Source organism: Cavia porcellus, unplaced genomic scaffold (assembly GCF_034190915.1).
Source record: "Cavia porcellus strain 051 isolate PalLab524CR breed Dunkin Hartley unplaced genomic scaffold, mCavPor4.1 scaffold_12, whole genome shotgun sequence".
Taxonomy (NCBI): domain Eukaryota; kingdom Metazoa; phylum Chordata; class Mammalia; order Rodentia; family Caviidae; genus Cavia; species Cavia porcellus.
Genome location: NW_026947495.1, coordinates 13,109,693 through 13,133,798, shown reverse-complemented (window position 1 = coordinate 13,133,798; position 24,106 = coordinate 13,109,693).

Sequence of the window (24,106 nt, the reverse complement as noted above, 5' to 3'; positions counted from 1 at the left end):
TGCATGGAAGGTATTTTATAAGAATTTTTAACATGTTATCTATTACTAGAACCTAACTACTATACTGTTTTCCAGATGAACACTCTCCCTCCAGAATGAACCCAGAATTCATCAGCATCCAAGTGACATCTGCATTTGAACTTTGGTCAGATATAAGGATGCCTTTTAAATTAATCCTACCTTCAAACACTTCTGAATATAAATCTGTAGTCACCAATTCACATCTATACTTTGAAGGCACAGTAGACAAAGCAGTCAGGCTATGCCTTTGAAAAGAAAGACAAAACTATGATTTTCTTCCATTTTCTTTTATTATCGTTCTTTCTCTAATCTCTCCACAACTCTATCCCCCTGTTGAACATTGAAGCCCAGACATTTTTCTATTTTGATGGTCCCTGGATGCAGACTCTTGTGAATAAGAGTTTTTTAAAACAATATTCCCACCCTCATGCCAGAATGTATTGTAGAAGCAGTATGTTATAAATGAGTTACAGACTAAAGACTTTTGACTTATTCTTGGACAAGGCAAATTATTTGTTGCCATTACATGGAGGGAGTGATGGCTTGGCACAGAGAGCTGACCACATGGTGTATTCACTGGACTTAGATATCTGGTCACTTTGCTGACACTAAAAGCAAGTAACTCAAGGATGATTTTACTGGTCACACCTTAGGCAAACAGACTGTAATAAACTAGTGCTATTTCTTTCTGCTGGATCCAAATATCAGCTGTGGCATACTCTGAGCTACAAAATCTCAAATTTTAAAGAACACCTTTCTCTACAGTTAGACCTTCTCAAATCCATCCTGAATGGATGAAGATCTCAAAGGTTTAATACTGTTCCTTGTCCACCTGTCTTCTTTTATCCTGTGATAATGAATCAGAAGACAGCCTTAATGTATGTTTGTAGGATTTTTATTTATTTTTTGTGCCTCCATAAAATTTTCATTTAGCATGAGAGAAAAACAACTGCTTCAGTTCCATTGCTTTTGTCTGTTGGTGAAGGGCACGTGCAGGCACACACACACACACACACACACACACACACACACACAGAGTCCACCAAAATGTGTGCAGACTTATATACACTTGGATAAACATTTTAAGGGAAAAGGAAAACTTGTATAAAAATTTTAATGCTAAATTTATTGAGACATCATAAGAGTATTCCAGTTACCTTTGGCCGCTATAATTACATAAGGTACTGAAACCTTCCAGATGTTTATTAGAATGGTGAAGTGCTGCTTGGGTAACTGTCATGGCTTACATCAGTGGCCCCCAGGCCTCATGCATTTGCATTATGGGTTTGTGATTGATTCATTGTCTAGGGCTTGGATTGATGTCAGTGCTACATCCACATAGGGGTGGAGCCAGCATACAATGTAATGGCAGGAAAAAGGCGTGTCTTGCTCTCTTGCAGGTTTCTGCCTTGCTGTTTGCAGTTGCCATAAACTGCAGCCCTGCCATGCCACTTGTCCTTGGAGTTAACTGAGTGTGGACTGAAACCTCCAAAAACTGTGAGAAATAAACCTTTCCTTTCCAAACTTTGGGCATCAGGAATATTGACTACGCAATGAGTAAAAAGTAACTAATACAGTAACCTTGTTCATTGAGATTGCTACACATGAATTTTCAATTTTTTCTCCAATAGACAGCAGTGCTGTGGGTTTTCTGAGATATAAAACACCCTCTAAGGTCCCTTAAATGAGGGTAATGCCTTCTATTAAAAAATACTATTTCTTTATTGCTTTCTATATCCTTGTCTACCTGTCTATCTGTTATAGGCAGCTAAGTTAGATAAAATACTATAGTCAACAAGATAGGGCTAGGCCTTCAAAGAAGCCAGTGCAAAAGATCAGATTTTTTGTACCTGTGGGGAAGACAGACACCTCCCACTGTGGGCCAGACATCGAGATGAAAGATAAAACAAATACACCCACATATTCTATATCTGTATCTATATCTAAATCTATACCTGTATCTATATCAAAACATACAAGGTCTCACACACACACACACACACACACACACACACACACACACACACAGGTATATAATTTTACTTTAAAAATAGTTGGTCTTTTTCCTAGTTTAAAAATAATACTTGTTGCAAGACATGTATAAAGTTAATAAAACTATGTAAAACAAATCACTAATCACATTTATTATATCTATGAGATAATCATTATTAACATTTGGTTCTATTTCTCCTAAAATTTAAATTTAGATCCATGCATGCACCATTTACTAGAACTTTTGTAATTGAATCTGTAAAATAATCAAAGCAGAAAAACCTAATCTGTTCATTGTAAAATAAAACTGTACTGCAAGGGTACTGAACCTTACTGCTAAGTTTTTATGGGAAAGAGGAATAGTTTCATATTAGTCATTTAAAAATAAGATGTGAAATGCATTGTAAAATTTTGATAAGTCTATTGGCTGGCAGCCCAGATGAATCAAGTGATTGCAGAACACAATGAGATTGTCCATGCAGACTGGAGATTTCTGGGATTAGGACTAATTAGCTAATGATAAAATGATCCTGGAATGTGGTGAACTGTGCAAATTCTTGCCTCATGGGATTTAACTCCAACTAAGAACTGAGGAACTAAAAATACAACGTGTACCACTTGTCTTAAGCACATCAAATCATCTTCCCTAAATTAAATAAAATTAAAAATTATTCTTTCTTTGTGATCTTTGTTCCCTGTGTTCTAATTTGCAACTTTGGGTGCTCATTCTATGTCTTATATATATGCTTCTTATATCTCTTTTGGAGTTTTAAACTTTGGAAACTGTTATTGATTTATTGATTTTTTTCCAGAAATATATCAAGTGTGAATTCTCAAATTACTTTGTAAATCATCATTACAATCATTATTATCACATGAGTTGTGAATATGCATTTTAGCATATTTAAAAAAAAACAACTATTTTAGTATATTTCTATATTTGCAGAAAAATACAGTAGAAAATCCTCATGTACTTCTTTTTCTCTTCCTCATTTTTCCTATTGTTACCTCCTTGCATAATTGTAGTATATTCATATAATTGATGAGGCAATATTGATGCATTATTAGCTTACATTAAAGTCAACTCTGTATATAGTACAATCTATGGAATTTGACCTATAGATATTGACATATCTAGCATTATGGTGCATGCAAAATATTTCCATTTTCCTGAAAGTACCTGTGTTCCACCTAATTAGTTTTCTCTCTTCTTTCTAACCCAAGATCATGGCAAGTATGAATATTCTCACTGTCTCTACAGTTTTGCTTTGTCCACAAATGTTGCACAGTATGGAGTCTTTCAGAGTGGTTTAATTGAATAATTAGCATTTATGCTTCCCCTACTTTTTTTTTTTTTTTGTATCAGAGGTTGAACTTATAATCTCACATTTGCAAGAAAGCACTTGTTCCATGGGGCTAAACTCCAGACCTTTTTATTTTTTATTTTTTTGATAGCTCATTTTAAATTTTTATGTGTCCAATTTCTGAAATAGTCAATTGTGGTTGAACTAGTTCAGTAGCAACTTTTCTGTTTTTTTTTTTTTTTTTTATCATTTTATAGCTGTTTTCTGACTTTTCATTATAGTTCTCCAAACAAGCTTATTTTCTTTTATATTCATTATCCTTTTTTGTTTGTTTGAGTATTTTTCTCTACAGAAATGAAGCCAACTCCATATACCCTAGATTTCTGTCATTTTTTTCTATTTGCTACCACAGAAATTGCATTAACTTTCTTCCCTCTTAGGAAAGCTGTGTAGAAATTATCAGATTTTTTTTAAATTTTTTTTTTTTTTTTTTTTTTTTTAATTTAAGAGGAAAAAGAGAAAAACACAAAACAAACCAAAGCGGCATAAGGGTACACGCAATACAGAACTACAAAACAAAACAAAACAAAAAAACGTAACAGTAAGAAATTACCTGCTAGTAGATTACACACTATCTTCTTGAAAATAGTTCCTCAAATCACAGTATCAAAGAACACAAGGTGGACATTCAAACAGGGAGACTGCAAACAGCTGTGTTCAGTGTTCCAAAAACATTGATAAAGTCAGCTATTTAACACCCCCAAACACACTTGCTGTTATATCCGTTAGAGCTCTTTTTCTTTTTTTTTTTTTTCCCTCTCTTTTTTACAACAAAATTTACACATCTTGGATTTTATTACTCCTTAGTGCTTATTACTTTCTTTGGGGGGGGGAGAAGAATACAGTCAAATATGGCAAAACAAAGCTGTCAGTCAATACCAAGGATAGACATAGCACAGGGTGTAGACATCAAACTCACGACTTGCCAGGCAGGCGCTTATGCCACTGAGCTGAATCCCCAGCCCTGAAATTATCAGATGTTAAACAGACTCTTTGAACTTTCCTAATGAAGTTTAATTCATTGTCTTCACAAAGGAGGTGACATTTTGCTAAGAATACATGAGGCCAAAATCCAGTCCTGTTGGCAAAACAATTGTTTTTCTCCACAGTGCATGTGGCCTCAGCAGTCAGTCATAGTGGCATTGTTTATCTAATCAGCCTGGAGATGAGAAAAGTTTGCCTCTCTTCTTGGGTACCAACAATGAAAGCCAGAATTTAATTCATTAGATATCACAATATCATTTATCCTATTGACAACAGCAATGATCAAAAATAGACATCATTTTTTTCTAGCACTAGATTATAGAAAGACAAAGTTTTGTTGAAAGATTTACCAAGAGACAAACTTCAAAGATAATCGTAAACACGGATACTGCCAAACTTAATGGTTTCCCTTTGCTTGAAAAAGCCTTTACCTCCCTAAGGCAAAAAGCTTTGGTGGGTCACTCAAGGAACAAAGTAGATTTACTTGAAATTTTTCTAATCCTTTGTCTTTTACTTCAAAACTGATGCAACTATGTACTTCCCTCAGCCATTTCCTCCTAAAATAAATCGAGTTTAGAGCCTGTGTAAAGATGGCTATTCAGGATGCGCATCCAATCATCTTCCAGGGCTTACGGCCTTGCTCAATAGTTTTTTCTTTGCTTCAAGAATTTCTCCTCAATTTACCAGATACTTTTGGGGCAGCTATTCCTTATTATGAAATCAATGCGTATAACTAACTATGTAAATAAAGCCTAAGGACAGACAAGTGAGAAAGCAAGCAAACCAATCAACAAATAGTGACATTCTTTTCCTCCCAATTAAAGTGGATCTGGGAATCTTAATCAAGCTCAATGGTTGGAAGGTGCCTGCCTCAAGTGTGATACAAGTTATCTCCTTAATGCTTGAAAGCATAAGGCAACTTTGCTCACCTCACATTGCCCCTGAAGAAGCTGAAACTCAAGGAGTGGATATCTTTCTTCTGCACAAAAGATTAAAATGAGGGTATGATTTTATACATTTTATGTTTCACAGTCTCTACAAAATCTCTGCTTTGCTTACATATACTTCCTAAATAACTTCAGAATACATGATATATTTCAATTATTGTTTGTTTCTGCTTGTTGAGGAGAGATACTTAGTTTTTTACTAGAGGTTGGGGAGAATATGACAAGAGTTAACTGAGCTTGTCTAATGATTTCATGTTCTACATACTCAATGCTATGTAATTTATTTCCCAGGGTGAAACTCTTATTATACAAAGGTAGGTAGGATTAATTTTATGCATCACATAATTGAAATTTAAAACTTACTTGACCAGCTCAGTAACACAGAGCCAACAAGTCATTCAAAACAGTATATAAATCCATATTCATCATCTTTTTTAATCTTTTAACTATCCTACTCACACCATCATAATCTTTTCCTGCATCCCTCAGGTACAAATACGTTAAAATAATTTCTACTCATATATGGTATGTAATTTTACTTTCAAAAGATATTTTGAGAACAAACACTATAACAAATGTCTTGACATTATTTATAAAGCACTCTGGATTAGACACACTTGTTGTATGATTGCTGGATAGATATAAGTTACATGATCACTGCTCCAAAAAGTTCACCATCCATCAGGAAGTACAGGCATGGAAATAAATTACTACAATGAATTGGGATGAGATAAAGTATAAGGTGATTTTTAAATTCTAATTTTTATACTAAAGAAAAAACAATATTTATAGACAAGGAAAGGAGAATTTTTCACTTAAGTGTCATGCGTTTAGGGATAATAAATTATATATATTTTTATCAATTGATTGGAATCTATTGAATCTTTTAGTCTATCGTCTTGCCTTTAAAGACATTACAAACTCCAGCTAAAATACGTTCCTACTCTGATGGCAGTTGATTTGAGGGAACAGAGTACAGACTACTTCCTTTGTCTAGGGCATGTGATTTGAAGCCAACTTCAAATTCCAATTCAGAAACATCCAACTGCTTTTCCACTGCATTTTGCTAATTATACAAGCATGACATGGAGGATACCTTTCTATGGTTTGTTTTATATAACCTGGACCCACACTAGATAGATAACACAATGTTTAAAAATAAAATTCAAGTGTTTGAATACTACCTGATTTTATGCTAGACACTTAGTAAATTATTGTTTAAAAAATAAACCAACCAGTTAACAAAACTCTAATTTGCTAGTCCGGTTTGACCAGTGTGTATCTAAGGTATTGTCATTTATTTTATTTTTTAGCATGCTTTTCTTTTTGAATTAAAAACTGTATACCTTTTGTATATTAAAATTCATTGTATCTTCATCAATAGTTTATTTTCTCCTACATTCGTTTGATATATATACATACATACACTTACATACACATATACACACACAAACACATACATACATTGTATGTATTGTATTTTATCTGTAGCCTATGAGTACACTATGTTTAATTTATATCTTTTTCTTTTGTTGGACACTCAGGTGCATATTAGTAAAAGTAATCTTAGTTTTATAACTTTTAATATATAGATTTATTTATGGCTTATCTAAACTCTAATGTGGATTAAGTGTGTTTCTTCATTACATAAACTCCTCATTCTGATAGGTATGTTATTAAATACAATGTTGTAGAGCAAGAAAGATGTATAGGAATCACACTGATTGATCTCACTTCTTTTTGTCATGTTCAAAGGTCATAACTGGTTACATGTATTCCACCTGAGTTCAAAGGGTTTCTAGAAAATGTAAAAGTGTCCCTGGTATACTTGTGCTCAATTATAATGTGTGCGTATATTACATACAACTTTGTGTCTGTCCATCTTTATGTTGCCAGGGTCTTTCTATGGTATGGATGATATATGATTTGGCTTACATGTGGGAAGTTTTCTGAAAGAGTACTGTGATTGCTGGTAATATTTCCATATTTCCATATTTTCTATTTTGCTAGAGTTGATCTGTTGTTGTTCTACATGAATATGCCAAATTATATTCTTCAGTTAGTTCTAAAGCAACTAACGTGACATCTTGTCATATCTGTTGTTATAGCCAGGGATTGTGAGAACAGTTAGAATAAGGACAAAGAATTTATAATATTATTTTATAATGTTCCCCCAAGTTAAACATATGAAAGTGTAGTAAATCTGTCCACAACATTTAAGACACAGACTATTAAGCCAAGGGCCCAGGTCCCAAGGTAATGTCCTGTATGAGTCCAGATGAAAACCTAGAGCCCATGACAGTGCTCACCATGAGTCTAACTGGAGGTATAGAGTTCACCATGAGTCCAACTGGAAGTATAGAGCCTGCACGAAGGACTCATACCAGTCTGTTTTAGGGATCCATGCTGGTAAGGCCCAAAGACCACAGGTAGAAACCAGAAGGTCTATGCCAGTGGGGTGAAGGAGCTGTGCTGTTAGGTTGAGGGTCCCACACTGGGGCTGAGAACTCATGCTCCTAATAAAGACCTGGGCTGTCCTAAAAAGCACCACAGCCATCCTTAGTGACACAGAGGTCCTGAATTCCTCCGATGATCAGATCATTTGAGTAAATTCCGGAAAGCCAACCTGATGAGTTTCTCCTGGAAATTAAGCAGCGCATGTCTTCCCCTCCAGTGCTAGGAAGTGAAGCTCAATTTAAGGACCAGAGCTCCCCCAAAGTGAACCACAGCACTCTCACCCTTGCAACTCTACTATCAAAACATATTATAAAGATTTTATAATATCAAGAAACATGGAATGAACACAGACATACATACTAAAGAGCCCTTCTACCACCACAAAAGTAAATAAATGAAACTTGAGATTGCTTTGTTGTTAAACACATTCATCTCTTCCACTGCTATAGCCTTCTACAAAATTTTGCACTGTTTTCCACATTTTACACACCTCCTTAATCTCATCTAGAGTGAGGGATTCTTGTGCCTTTCCTCCACAGGGATTTGTGCCCTAACCTCCTCCTCCTCCACAGAAGAGATTTCTGCCATAACCTCTTGTTTCTGGGGGGTAGAACCATCCACAAACCCTGAAAAAGAAAGGGAGAGGGGAGCCATTGGCTGAGTTGTGATCACTTTGCTTTCAGAATCATGTAGTACTCCTATTGTAAGATATTTCTCACTTATCAAGTAGAAATTTATTAGAAACATTTGTTCATCTTTGCAACACTTGCAGAACAAGTTTCTTTCAATCCAAAATTTACTGTTTTCCAAATACTTTGGTAATTTTTGTCTTTATTTTCATATTTATAATTTCATGAAATTGTAGCCAAAGGTATGCTCTCATTGACTTATTCTCACATTATTTGAGTTTTTATATTTGATTTTTTGAGTGACTTTATTACTCAAGATAACCCTTTGTCATATTTTTGAGAAATGTTATTATGATGTGCAAGTTTTCTTTCTTTGATACACAGTTCACATGCCATTACCGGGAATATATATGTCGTAATCATGACACATTCCTTGATAATTTGCAAAGGTCATTAATATGAGTTGATTTTTTCTTCAGTCTATTTCTTTGCAGTATTCATTTAAATAGTTTGCATTGTTACACATTCAAAGTTATTCTTTTCCTTTGAAATATTTAATAGGCTTTTTATTACTTTCAGTATTTTTATTCAAGTTTCTTACGATGTTTTGACACCTAATTCTCTTCAGAGTATTTGTTTTTTTCTCTTCATAATATATTTTTCTTTATGTCATTAACTATAAGAATCACTGTCTTAATGGTGGATTTACTATCCTTTTCTGTCAATTGTGTCATCTGTCATTTATGTCAATTTTTACTGAACGACTTTTCAGTTATGAGTGATTTTTAAATATTATTCTTCTAGTACATTAGAAATGAGTGTCAGATAGTTAAATTTCCATGTTATAAAATCATTTTAAATTATTCTAAAGAATTATGTTGCCCATTCTGGTTTTGATTTTCTAGAATAATCTTCCTGCCTAGGGCTCTGAGTTGCTAGGACCTACAAACGCAACTGCACTTAGTTTAGTTTGATCTTATCTGACTTATTTTTAAAGCTAGGGTACATTTAAAGTCACCTTTCTTAAGCTAATTTGTTACCACTATTAAAATATGGGGGTATATGTCTTTTGTGAAAGGAAAGGAGACCAAGATATTGGGGCAGATGGAATGGACCAGAGGAAAAGGAAATTTAAAAATGAATCAAAATGTGTTATGTACATGCATCAACACCACATGATTAATGCTATTTTTACATACTGCAAACATGTGCTACTAAAAAAAGACATGAAGAAAAAAAGGACAGAAAGCCCAACATGCTTAGTGAAGAATCTATACTCTAGTTGTAAGAAACTGAAACAATTTACACTCTGTGTAACATTTGAGAATTATTCATTTTAAGCCCCATATAATTATTCTTATTTTAGAAATCACTTTGGTTTACTCTAATAAGACTTCACATTATGTATACACTTACTGGTAATTGGAAAGGCCATGGAGTCTTACAGAGATTTCTACAACTTTACATTAAAACTGCTTTAGTCCTCTAATTCTCCCGTTCTCTGAACAATTTTTGCCCTCTTGGTTCTGTAAAGAGAAAGCCTTGTTTCCTCAGCTTAGTGAGATTTCCAAACTTGTCCTGCCCATGTTGCAGCATAGAAAATACTTTCGAAGACTGAGGATATGTCAGTGGCTGAGTGCACAGTGTGTGAAGCCATTGAGAAAGAAATCATAAACAAAGAAAACAGTTATCTCTAAAAAGGTGAGGCCCACTTTGTCTCCTCCAGTTTCTTTTTCCTTGTGAATTACAGTTCTGTGTTACCATCAGTAGAATGTCTAAAAATCACTGTTCCTTACATTTTCTCCAGCTGTCTAATTGTACTAAGAAAGTGATTGCAGAGCACCTCATGCAGGAAAAACAGAAATCTCTCAAATGTTTTCTTACCCTGCTCAATAATGACCATGTATTCTGTATAGTGTTTTTCTTTCTTTCTTTTTTTTTTTTTTTTGTCTTTTTTTGAGACAGAGTCTCACTATGCAGTTCAGGCTGGCCTTGAGCTCACTTTGTAACCCAGACTGGTCTCGAACTCACAATGATCCTCCCACCTCAGCCTCACGAGTGCTGGGATTACAGATGTGAGCCACCATGCCCAGCTCTGTATAGTGTTTTTCTAAATATTTTAACTTTTGTTCTGCCTTTGGAGCTGTCAAGGACATGATGTGCCATATTTCTATGAATTTCTACATCAACCCCTTTACTGTTCCTTCATAGAACGTCTTAAAATACATCCACAAGTCTCACAATTAGAACTCCTGTGTTTTAAAGTAGGAATTTCTAACTTTCTCTCCTTCATCCCTGTTTTATTGCTGTTTCTTGACTCTGTCTTGCTTACTTGCCTTGTGTCTGAGACACAGTATCCACACCCACGATTTAAAAACAAGTTTATTTTGGCTTCCAGTTTTAGACAATTTGGTCCTGGCATGTGTGGCTGTCTCCAGGCAGGCTGTGGAAAGGCAGATGGCCCTGGGTAATAAAAAGCTGTTCCAGTCATGGCAGCCATGAAACAGAGAGCAAGGGGAAGAGGCAAGAACAAGGACAAACACTTCCAGGTCATGACCGCAGCGTCCTGGTCCACGGCATCTCCTCTAGGTGCTGCTTCCTTTAAGCACATTGAGCCGTGAACTCGTCAGGGGAAAACTACATGGATTGGTCCACTAAAGAGCACAGAGTCCCCTACCCAAACCTATCCTTTTTCAATGAAAATGCTGGATTCCTCACAACTCAATCTGAAATGGTTTTCCTATTCTGCCAGCCTTAAATTCATCTTTCTTGATCATATATTGTGCTGCATGCCTGTAAACACTGATATTCAGGAGGCTAAGGTATGAAGATCCCAAATTTGAGGCCATCCTGAGCAACTTAGTGAAACTTTGCCTCAGAATAAAAAAATAAAATGAAAACTTAATGCTGATGGTGTACTTTGGTGACACAATACTTGCCCTAGGGTTAATTACCAATAAGGAAAAAAAAAAAAAGAAAAGAGAAGAAAGAAAGAGTGAAAGAAAAAAGAAAGAAAGAAAGTTTCTATTTTTCTGACATTTCTCAAATATCCAACTCATTCTTTTAGTACTTAGCAATATTAGTCATCTGTTTTGATTGTATATGGATTGCTAATCTTACTAGATCATACGAGTTTGTAGAAAGTTTGCTTGATAATTGAAATGTGAGTACTAAAATAAAAGCACAAAGTTTGAATTTAGAATATCTGTGTTAGTACTCAAGTATATGAATCTCCCCCACAATGAAGGTTACATGTTTGGAATGAAATACTTTGGCTCCTGATCAGCAATTTGGTATTGATTGAATATTACAAATGAAGGCTCCTTCTTGATGTGCTATAGGTATTTCCCACAAATTGTTCAATTTAATGTACTTGGACAGAAAATTTAAATATAGAGAACAGAAGGCCAGATTTGAATTGATTTTTGCTACTTCTCAACTTGTATATTCAATGGATAGAAAAGTGGTGTTACAAGTTTTTAGTAAGACTGTGGTAGTTAAACAACATTAGCAGGCCTGAGGGACAAAGTGGTGTCCAAAGCAGCATGTTTTACCAGTTATAATTAAATGAAAATACAAACAGCTCAATATAAACTTATCATTTATCAGTCTTCAGACCTGAGGCCACAAAGCCTGTTTCTGGAACAAGGCATATAGCATTACTCCTTGCTGTGAACTATGTATGAGCCAGTGATACCAGAAAGGGGAGCATTCTTAAAACATCTCCTTGCTTGAAGTGAGGCCTGATTTAGAATATAAGTCTGATAAAATTCTGGGATAATTTCTTGTATGATCAAAGCCCCTGAGGGAACCCAAAACATTAGGAAAAAAAAAAAAAAAACCAGGGAAGACATTTTGCAGTTTCAAGGTGACTGCAGAGAAAATTGTTGATAAGCATCATAATCATAATCATCACAGTCTCAAAGCCTGTGTGTGAGAAGAGGTCCATACCTGGCACCGCTGGCCTGCTCTGAAGGCCTGGCTCTCTCCACATCTGCTTTCCTATAACTCCACCTCTGCTTCCTCCACACAGCCTGCGGATCTTGACTGAATTCTTCTCATGAAAGGTACAAATAATGAAGGAACCAGGACTTGCTCCCAGAAGCATCAGAACCTAGCCTCCCAGGGACAATGACAATCTTGTTACTTTCTTTTTATTTTATCAAATAATTTGGCCGTAACAATTTTATATATCTTCTTGATTGATGGTTGTTAGACAGAGAAATAAAATTATTTTCTAAGAACAGCTTTTATTATAACTTTTGCTTATCTTTTCTTGAACCTCAGATAACTCTCTAAAAATGAAGAGGAAAAAAGGCAATTGCATTTTGAAAACATTACTGTGGAAAGACTGTTGCTGCTAATGGTAACCACTATCTGATAAGGTGCTCACTCCTTTAAACCATCTCAGTGACACAGGGAGCAATGCCATCAAGTATAAACTTGGAATTTAGGTGATGCAAAAAAAAAAAAAAATCTGGTTATCACATAACTTTTCTAGTTGTTGGTTTGTTTTTCTGATGCATTGTGAATGCCAATATAATATTACCTCTTTACTGGTCTCAAGAAAATGGCCTGAACAAAAAGGGTCTATAAACAACCCTGCAAGAAATAGTTGTGAGTTTAGGCTCCGTCAGCACATCCCTGTAATCCTAGGACTTGGGAGGCTGAGACATGAGGTTCAGGAGGGGCTTGAGGCCAGCCTGGACTACACGGTGAGTTCAGGGTCCAGGGCAGCCGTAAGTGCAAAGCAAGACCTTCTTTCAAACAATAACTAAACATATTCCTTTTGAAAAAGCATCTATAAAATAATCCCTCCTTTTTTATAATAGAAAATGTCTCGTACCAACAGAATTTTTTCTTAACTCATTGATTTTTAAGGGTTCTGTGACTTTTTAACTTGCATGATGCTACCATTTTGTATTTCCAACATCAAAGTCCTTTCCTTGCTCTTCATTACTGTCACAAATACATTTCAACTTGAGAATTCAATAATGCATTGTGAAGAAATAAACTTTAAAGCAGCAAAGACATCTTACTGTCACATTAGTTTGCTGTGCAATACTAAACAAAACCATAGGAAGATACAGCATGTGATCCAGCCCTATGATGCATCTCTTAGGAAATAGGCTCTTTATGTACACTGACTGCATATGATTAACTGCACTTTGTGCTCATTATACACTTTACATTAATTTGGTTCTTAAATTATAACATTTTACATAATTTGGGTTAAATAAAATGCATTATTATATCTTAACATCTCCCTTGTGTGACCTTTTTAATGCATGTATCATAGACTATTAAATCATGGATTAGCAGCTGGCATGCCATTTCCATTAGAAAATACCACTGTATACAGTATCTTGAGTTATAGATCAGACAACTGAGCAGTGAAGCCAACAAGCCCTGAGCTCATAGCCTGGCTCCCTGATGGCTCTGGAATCTGCGACAGTGAAACTCTTCCATTAAAAGGAAAAACCAGACGCAGATGTTAATCTGAAGGCCGATATGGTGAAAAAAAGATTAAATTATATTAATCTATGGAGCCAATTTTTGACAAATTTACTTAGTTTGTCAATTGTAGCCACTGTATTAAATAACAATTATCGTTCACATGACTGTCTCCATAGCTTCAGAAATCATTTTACTCTAATATTATCCATTTGTGCAAATTAAATTTTCAAATTTCAGTTTTCAAATATTGGCTTTGGGTAGGTGACTTGTACATACATTAAAAAAAAGTTAATTTTATGTAGTCTTTTACCTGTCCTTTTGAAATACAACTGTATTGAAATGTTTCTAAAACATTAATTTGTTTAAAATTATCTTTGGAGGAAATAATGGTAAATAATTAGTTTTCATTCCAGTAAATCTGATAACATATCTATAAATAGTTTCAATAGATTGTAAAATAGATGATAGATATAGTCTTACAGAAAATAGAACTATTTTCATGTGCATTTTTAAAAAATTCAAACGCATTCTTTCTTTTATAGAATGAGAATGCATTAAAGTAGATCTTTCTAACTGAATTGCTGATGCATTAACAACATAGTCTAAATTTTGCGGAGTTTTTCTGATACATTGTGAATGCCAGTATAATATTACATCTTTACTGGCTCATTATTTACATCATGGAATCTTCTTACTAAATTTCTTCTCATCAGGATGCTAAAACCAAATCAAATAAACAGAAGTAATTTTGTAAAAAAAAATGATAAATACTTGGGTTTCTATGATAACAAGACAAGTAGTGGTTTGGACAAGTTAATCAATTTGATAATTTAGTTGAATTAGGTGATCAAATTAGATCAATCAGTTAGATGGAGTCAGATTAGATGATCAATAACACATTGGCTGATGAATGAATTCTTTAATGGAAGACACAAATAAAAATTAACTGGTCCACACATGAAGCACAGGTTAGATGGCTGGAAAAGCTTCAAGATTTAGCCTGCCCCTAACCTCTTGTGTTCATACCTCTCAGCCCGCAGGGTGTAAATAAACACAAATGAAAAATGAAACCCATCAAGAAGAGAGGCACTTCTCAAGGCTTTTATTCTCCATTTATCTAAATGATGTCTCTACATTTCTTCTTTTTTAATATTGTGAAATTTTTATTTATTTTTAATGTTTATTAGTACATATCTGCAGTGAATAATGTGTACACTCACCGTGAGAGAGCATACATGCATATAACACATTTCAGTTCCCTTCTCTTCATCCCTTATTCCATCAGATTCGTTTTCCCATTGTCAGATTCATTTATTTATCTTATAAGAACTTACAGAGTTGATTATCATGTACAGTACTAACCACACTAGAGCATAGAAAACATGGAAGACAATTGTGCTAAGCAAAGGTACAATTTTAGACACATCGTATACAATGAATTACAATACCTTTTTTTCTGCTTTTTTCCAGTGTCTGTCTATTACTTAATACTTTATATGTTGAGTTTTTCATATAAGGAAACCATGAAATATATAAAATTTTACATCTGAGCTAATTTGATTAATATTATGGTCTCAATTGTATTCATTTTTCTACAAATGATTCGTCTATCTTTTTTATGGCAGAATACTATTCTTTTTTACCGCTTTTTAAAATTGATTCATCTATTGATGGTCATATTTCCAGTGTTGCGGATCTTGGTGGTTCAGGGGTTTCCTAAGCATTGGATTTCATTTCCAAGTTCTCCTTCTTGTTTATGGAGGGAAAATGTTCTTAATTATTGAAATAACAGTTTTCTTGGGACATTCCTCTTTTTTTCCTCTTGTCCTGCCAAAATTACTAACAGCACTTTATATATGCTCAATATTGGAATCATAAACTCTATGATTTCTTCATGCAGAGTCAGAGTTTCCTTTCATTCATCAAAATTTGGACCATGCCTCATATTCTCATTCTCTCTCTCTCTCTCTCTCTCTCTCTCTCTCTCTCTCTCTCTCTTTCTCTCTCTCTCTCTCTCTTGCTCACTCACTCTCACTCTCTCGTTCTCTCTGTCTCTTGTCTCATTCTCACTCTCTTTGTCTATTTTTCTCTTCTGTTTCTCCTCACATGCACACACATGCAGACACACAGAAACATATATAACACAAGAAACAGTTTAAAAGAAGAATAAGAAAAGATGAAAACACATATGGATAGGCTTGGGATAAAAAGTAGACATTATTGATCTGAAAACTGATGATGAAATCCAATAAACTATCAGTTTTTCCAATCAATAGAACAAAATTTTCTTGTTTCTTTCCTACCAATATTATGGAAAGTTACCATCCTCTGATGTTTGTGTAATAAACTAACATATTAAATGGTAAGCCTGTGGTCCTAAGTCAAAAATCAGCCTTGAAAGACAAAAGTAAATTGTCAACACAACTGAAGTGGCTCCAGTTGGAGTTTGAAAGGAAGAAATCAATCCTTACTTCTGTCAGTTCTCAATACCAGCAGTATTGCCACAGCCCTGTCCAAATACCTATAACCTCTATTTCCATTTTGCATTATGCTGTTTGTCAGACTGCCACTCTGAACTCCCTTTTTATAATGACATTTGTGACTTTACTGACTCACCCAGATCATACAAGCTGCTTCCCACCACTCAGAATTCTCACATGTAGTTGTATAAGCCACTTGCCATGTGAAGTTAAATGTCAGTAAGGCGAAGAATTGAAGATGTGAACACCTGTATGGACCTTTATTCAGCCTACGATAGACCATTTCTTAAATTAAGAGACCTACATCATTCCCACATGCAAGAAAACAGGCAAGACAGGTGTAGCAAGAAAACTGCATCTATGGAAAAACAATTACAACATACATTGATTATACTAGTATATCAAGAAATAAGACATCATAGTGATGCTTCTGTAATAACCAAGTGATTATTCCTGTGAAGTTACAGGAAGGAAGCCATGGACAAGGAATTATGGCAGCCTCTAAGGGCTGGGGTGGATCTCAGGTGCTGACAATGAAATAAGACACTGAACTTACTAGTGAAACAAGTGAATGTTGCCACTCAAATGAGCAGAAAACAAATCTTTTCTATTGTCTCTAAAAATAAATTCAGCCTGTTCATACTTGTTTTGAACACTGCATGACAGTGATCATATGGTTTTCTAAATAGAATTAGAGCTTATTTTATTTCACATGAAAAAGAGATAAGCATTTTGAAATAAGAGACAAAAAATGAGACTTGGAGTACAACAAATCAGTGTGTTTATTATGGCATTCAACTTGGTACATCCAGGTAGACAGATGTGTAAGTCTGATAATCATCAAGATTACAGATATATACGTGTATGTGTGTGTGTGTGTGTGTGTGTGTGTGTGTGTGTGTTTTGCTTAATCAGAGAAAGCAATTTTCATGGTTTTATTTGAAGCTTTTGAAGTAGATTGAAATCTAGAGAGGAACAGAAGACAATATAAAGATTTGTCCAACACAGAAACAAAGACATTTAGAAAAAGAAAGAATTTCCAAAAATATAAATGGGGGAAATAACACTAATCTATCATAAAGGGACAGAAACATGGGTCTGTCAGACCCATATTTATTCTTTAGAATATTTCTACTGATGAATACTAATTTTAATTTAATAAGTTTTATTATATTAAGCAATAAGTAATTAACAAGAAAAATAGACTATTGAACTTTTTAAATTTTGAAGGATTATAAAAAAGCTTCAAAATTTTCAACATTGACTGTTCTATCGTGTACAATTTCTAAAGAACAACACAAATAAATTGTTATATGAACTACAATCAGAATACTAACAGCATTTTGCAAAAAAGTCTTTACTTGATACATATTTGTTAGGGGAAAATTCAAGAGGAAGAAATAACAATCATAAAAATATATGCATCAAATATGAAAGCACGATATAAGGCAAATATTAGTAGACATGAAAAAACATAAAAGATAAACACAGTCATAATGGGGAACATTAATATCTCATTGATAAAAAGACATTTCAACAAAACAAAGAATCCACAAGGAAATACCAGCAGTGAATCAAACATGAGCAAATGGGCTTAGTAACTATTTACAAAGAGTTCCACCCAAAACTTCAGAATACACATTCTCCTAGATGCATGTGGGATGTTCTCTAAAATAGACCATATTCAGGCCCATAGAACATGCTTAAGTAAATGTACAGGAATTTAAATTATTCCATGCATATTTTCTGACTACAGTGCAATAAAATTGAAAATTAATGACAATAGAAACTACAAAAACTTCATAAACACATGGAAATTAAATAACAGCCTCATGAACAACCAATGGGTCACAAATGACATTAACCAATAATTAAACAATATCTACAATTAAATGAAAATCCAAATACAATTTACAGAAACCTATAGGACATGATGGAAGCAGTTGTAAGAGAGAAATTTATAGCAGTAAATTCTCATAACAGGAAAACAGAAAGGGCACAAATAAACAATTTAAAACTACACTTGAAACTTCTAGAAGAAGATCAGGTACAAACAGAAAGAAGAAAATTATAAAAATCGGAGCAGAACTTGATGCAATTAATACAATACAAAGAATTCGTAATTCGAGAGTTAGTTCTTTGAAACAATAAAGTCAAAATACCCCAGCCAACCTTATCAATATAATGTAAGAAAAGCTCAAACTCATGTAATAAAAAATGAAAAGATTGAAATAACAACAGATCCTGTCTAAGGTTGGAAGGTATTCCATACTTATGTTGAAAATCTACACTCTCAGAGAATGGAAATGGACAGATTCCTGGAAATATAAATTAGTAAAACTGGATCAAGAAGATACAAAATCTGAATAACTCATTTTCAGTTAATGAACCTGAAAACATAATTTAAAACTTACCAAAAAGAAAAGCCCATGTCCTGATGGATTCACAGATGAATTCTACAAGAAAGTTAGGGAAGATTTAACACTAATACTCCTCAAAATCCTCAATGAAATTGAAAGGAAAGTCATTCTCCCTTCTTGGAGGCAAGTATTACTCTGACACCAAAACCAGAGAAAGAAAGAAAACAACAACAACAACAACAACAACAAAAATCTACAAATCAATCTCCCTAACGAACATATGTGCAAAAATCCTTAACACCATTAGCAATCAGACTGAGGCAAATCATCAAGATTATGTACACCACAGCAAATGTGATTTATCCCAGAAACACAAGGATGGTTCAACATATGCAAATCAATAAATGTAAAATACCATGTCAACAGAGTCAAAGACAAAAATTGTATCTCAATAGATGCGAAAAAAAAAGCTTTTGATAATGTTCAACACTCATTAATGATAAGATCTCTAGAGAATATCAGAGTAGATGTTCTTTAGCACAATATAATAAACACCATCTGTAAAAAACCAATAGCCATCATCATATTAAATGCTTAAAAACTAAATGCTTTCATTCTAAAATATGGCACAAAACAAGGTTGTCTACTACCGTGACTCCTATTCAACATATTTCTAGAAACTTTAGCCAGAACAAAGAGACAAAAGAGAGAAACAAAAAGAATAAGGATAATAAAGGAAGATTTTAAGTTATCATTGTTTGCAGAGGACATGATTCTGTACATAGAAGATCCCTAAAAGCCTACCAGCAGACTTCTACAATTAATAAGCAAATTCAGCCGCATAGCTGGGTACAAACTCAGTACTCGAAAGTCAATAGTGTTCCTGTACACAAACCACAAACTTACTGAGACAGAAATTAGCGAAACCACACTATTCAAAATAACATATAAAAGAAATACTTAGGAATAAATCTAACAAGGAAAGAAAAAAATTTATATGTGGAAAATATTAGTACTTTGAAAAAAGAAATTGAAGAGGAAGTAAGAAAGTGCAAAACTATCCCTTGCTCAAGGATAGTAAGAGCCAACGTTATAAAAATGGCCGTACTACCAAAACTATTATACAGATTTAATACAATCCCAATCAAAATGCCATTAGTATACCTCACAGATCTGGAGAAGATATTCTTAAAGTGCAATATGGAACCATAAGAGACCTAGAATACCAAAGGCAATCCTGGGCAACAAAGGCAAGGCAGGAGGCATCACAATCCCAGTCTTGAAATTAAACTACAAAGTTGTTATATTAAAATCAGCATGATACTGGCAAAAAAAACAAAACAAAAACAAACAAAAAAGACCTGAGGGGCAATGGAACAGACAGAAGGTACAGACACAACTACAGGCACACTCAGCCATCTTGTCTTTGCAAAGAGACCAAATATGTTCCCTGGAAGAAAGATAGCCTTTTTAATAAGTGTTGTTGGCAAAACTGGCTTTCTGCATACATAATGAAGACTTAAACTAGACCCATGCCTATCAACTTTCCCCAAAGTAAAGTCAAAATGGATTAAACATCGGAATATTAGAAACACTAACACCAAACCTACTGGAAGGTAAAGTAGGTAGAAATCTCAAGGACATATGAGAAGGCAAAATTGGATGAAAGTAAACAACAGAAAGTACTTCAATGAATCAACAACTGGGATCTCATCTTATTAAAAAGTTTTTGCACTTGAAAAGAAATCACCAACAGCGTGAAAAGAAAATCCATAGAATGAGAAAAAAATTCAGCCAATTGTCCCTTGGACAAAAGATTTATATCTAGAACATATAAAAAATTGGCATCTCAAATTTAAAGATCCAACCCAAAAATGGCTATCTGAGATGAATGCCCAGTTCTCAAATGAAGAACTCTAAATGACAAATATATGAAACAAATGTTCAGTATCATTATTCATTTGAAAAATACAAATTAAAACTACACTGAGATATCATATCACTCCCGAAAGAATGACTCACATCAAGACATTAACCAATAACAAAGGCTGAAGAGGCTGTGGGAGAAAAAAGGAACCTTTATTCATTGTTGGTGGGAGTATAGACCATTACAACCACTGTGAAAATCAGTAGGGAGAGTCCTGAAAAAGCTAGGATTAAAATTCTATTCAACCCAGCTGTTCCTCTTTTGGATATCTTCCTAGAAGAACTGAAAATACACCATAGCAATATACGTGCACCCATATTTATAGCTGCATAATTTGTAATAGTTAAATGTTGGAAACAACCCCAATGCCCATCAATTGAGTAATGGATAAAAAGGAAGTGGTACTTTTGTACAATGGAATATTACTCAGCCCTAAAGTAGGATAAACTTGAGGATTTTATAGGTAAATGGATGCAACTAGAAACCATAGTGTAAGTGAAATAAATCAAACTTGTATGTGTGAATAGCAAATCATCTTGCTAGTGTAAAACCTGAAAGACTCAATAATTACAGTAAAAGGGAAAGAAACTTCTCAAAGCAAAATTTTATTGTTTGATCATATTCCATGCCTGTATCTGGCAGCCTGAGAAAGTTTTTGAGGATAACAGTATGCAATATAACAACCATTGTTGACTTGTTGTCATCTTGTTTTGAAATTGTCTGTTGCCACTGTTTTGTTGTTATTGTTTTCAATTGTTTGTTCTTCATTTTTCTGTTTTAAAAAAATTATCTGTTATCATACCTAAAACAATGTGCACGCATGACAATGGCATGTTTTATACCCACATCACTTACACTGACAGCACATGGCTTTTGTTTCCCTGACTGTCCAAAAGACATATTTAATATTTTACTGGTTTTCCTATTTTTTCAGAAAGTTCTTATTGTATTACACATTGTGTATTTTACAGGCATACAGAATGTCAGTTAAAGTGTTGAATTCTAAACAAGTATTATGTATTTAGAAGAGATGTAAACATTTCCACTTCAGCTGTGTACTTGCCTACAAAACCTAAAAGATAACATCAAATATCAATTCCTGTATGAACTACAAAGAAAATATCAGAAAACTACCACAAAAATAATCTTTCCTTCAACTGTCACACCCAAGGCAGTTTTCACACATGAAAACTACACGTCCCATATGTAAGCAACACTTACAATGATAGCGCGTACGTGCTGTATCCCTGTATTGTAGGGCACAGTTGAGAACTTTTTCCTGTTGTAATATAAGGTTTTTATGATGCTATGCCTGCTTGTTCTCCGCTCAGCTCACCAGTGTACTCCAAACTTTTACATAATTCCCTGGGAAGAAACACTTGTTTTACTTCTCCTGTAAATTAGTTCCTGTTTCAATTCTCTAAGAAAATTTCTCTATGACATTTCACACCTGCTATTTTCTTTGTAAACTAACAAACTACACAAGCCATACACTTTTAGAGTGGAGCAAAACACAACCAGTGGCCAATGCTAAGCATTTTGAGTGACATTATAATTGCTTCATAACTCATCCACATCATCTACTATACCTTTGATTTTATTGTAGAAAAGTATCCAGCTCAGGCTTCCACTTGGTCAAAGTTTCCTTATCAATATTTCTACCATACAAAATGTTGACATCCGAACTAGCAATTTGTTTTTCTTTGTCATATACAAGGCCAGTGTTGTATCTTTCTGAAATCCAAAGATTGCTATATAAAATTCTCTGTTTTTGCATTGCAACAATTGGAATTTCTGCTTTGTTCCTGCACTGGTCTACTTGAGTTCTGTTAGCAAATATAGCAGCAATTGGAAACTGGTAAATGATTGCTCAGAATCACATTCCGATTAGTGTGGGAGATGAGTGCAACAAGTCTTTCCACAGCATCTATCAGTTTATTGCTATATAAATAAGGACCTGAGTTCTAGGAAAAATGTCTAAGTTTAAAGCATACTAAGTCTCTGCATCTAGAAGGGCATAAATTTTTGTGCCATATTTATTTTCTGTCACTTTTCCATAAGTATTTTTACATTCCTTGATCACCATAATAAATCCACGCTGAGTACAGCAGACCTATGAGTGTTTTCAGTTCAACTAGTGAGATGTCATACAAAATACATTTTGAGTGTGGCCACTGGCACATGCAGAGTAGTTACCTTGAATTTCCATCTTCCATCTGTGTACTTCACAGAGTCATGTAGCATTTCGTCTGTTATACCAACTTTGGGTGGCATTGCTGGCATTCTGTCTGATACGCTCCACCTCTGCCAAGACCCTCACTATATTTTCAGACCTAGTTTAACACTGGATAATTACATTTATTGCATGGCCATGTTGCAGAATTTCAACTAGTCAAATATGTACTCACATTGCTGTTTTGTTCATCAACCGAATCAAGGAGGTCTGTATTTCCTGTGTCTGTATCCGTTGATTTTTGCTCTATTTCACTATAACAGGAACTTTGGATTATATGAGCAGTGTTAAAATCATCATCATCATCATCATCATCATCATCATCATCCACCCACATCACTCTTCTGTTTGAAAACCCATATTTTACCATAATGAATCAGTGTCATCCATGCATGTTTATTTTGATGAGTCACTTTTGACTTCCTCTAAAACTTTCAATCTGATTTTTCATGTGCCTTTGCACTGAAACCAGAAAAACCAAAAGAAAATTTGTTTTTCTTTTAACAGATCCTGGAGTGGTGAGGGTCTATTGGACTCTCTCTTATGCTTGGACAAACATATGCAAAACCAGTTAGAGCATAATGCGGGTATGCATTCTATTTTTCCACTTTTGCACATAAACACAAACCTTGCTGTCACCATATCAAGTGAGTAAACACATGGACTTTTTTCCTGTATCCCTCAAGGAAAGATTCTGAGACACGTACTTGATTACTACTATACTATAGTACACATTTACTGTAAGAAATTAAGAGATGGGTCTGCTAGACTTGATATTATGATGGAAGACTAGGAAGTTAAGAAGAAAATAAGAGCAGACTGCATCATTAAATGGCAATGATATGGGTTTTAAAATGTCATTAGTGGTCAAGAATGTCAAAGAAATGTCACAAAAAATAAAGAGTCAGTTTCTATTACACAAATATTACAGTGATTTTCACTTAGCAAACACAATTAGATAGTAAAATAGAATGAAACTGACTTTTATGGATTCTAATAACTATTAATTGATAGGAAACTTTTGTAGACAACAGGAATCAGAAAACAGATTAAAATAATTCTATTGTGTGGAGGAAGGGATTGGTTTTTATATTGCTTTAAGGTATTGCTCACTGTAAAATGCCCCACATTTCAAGAAACAAGGAATTTTGTTCTATAATGATAAACGCATATATATCCTACATACTATCAGTGTTGTAGTTTCACTGGCACTGATTGTTCTTGTATTTCTTTCATGTACAACTGGATGTCTCAG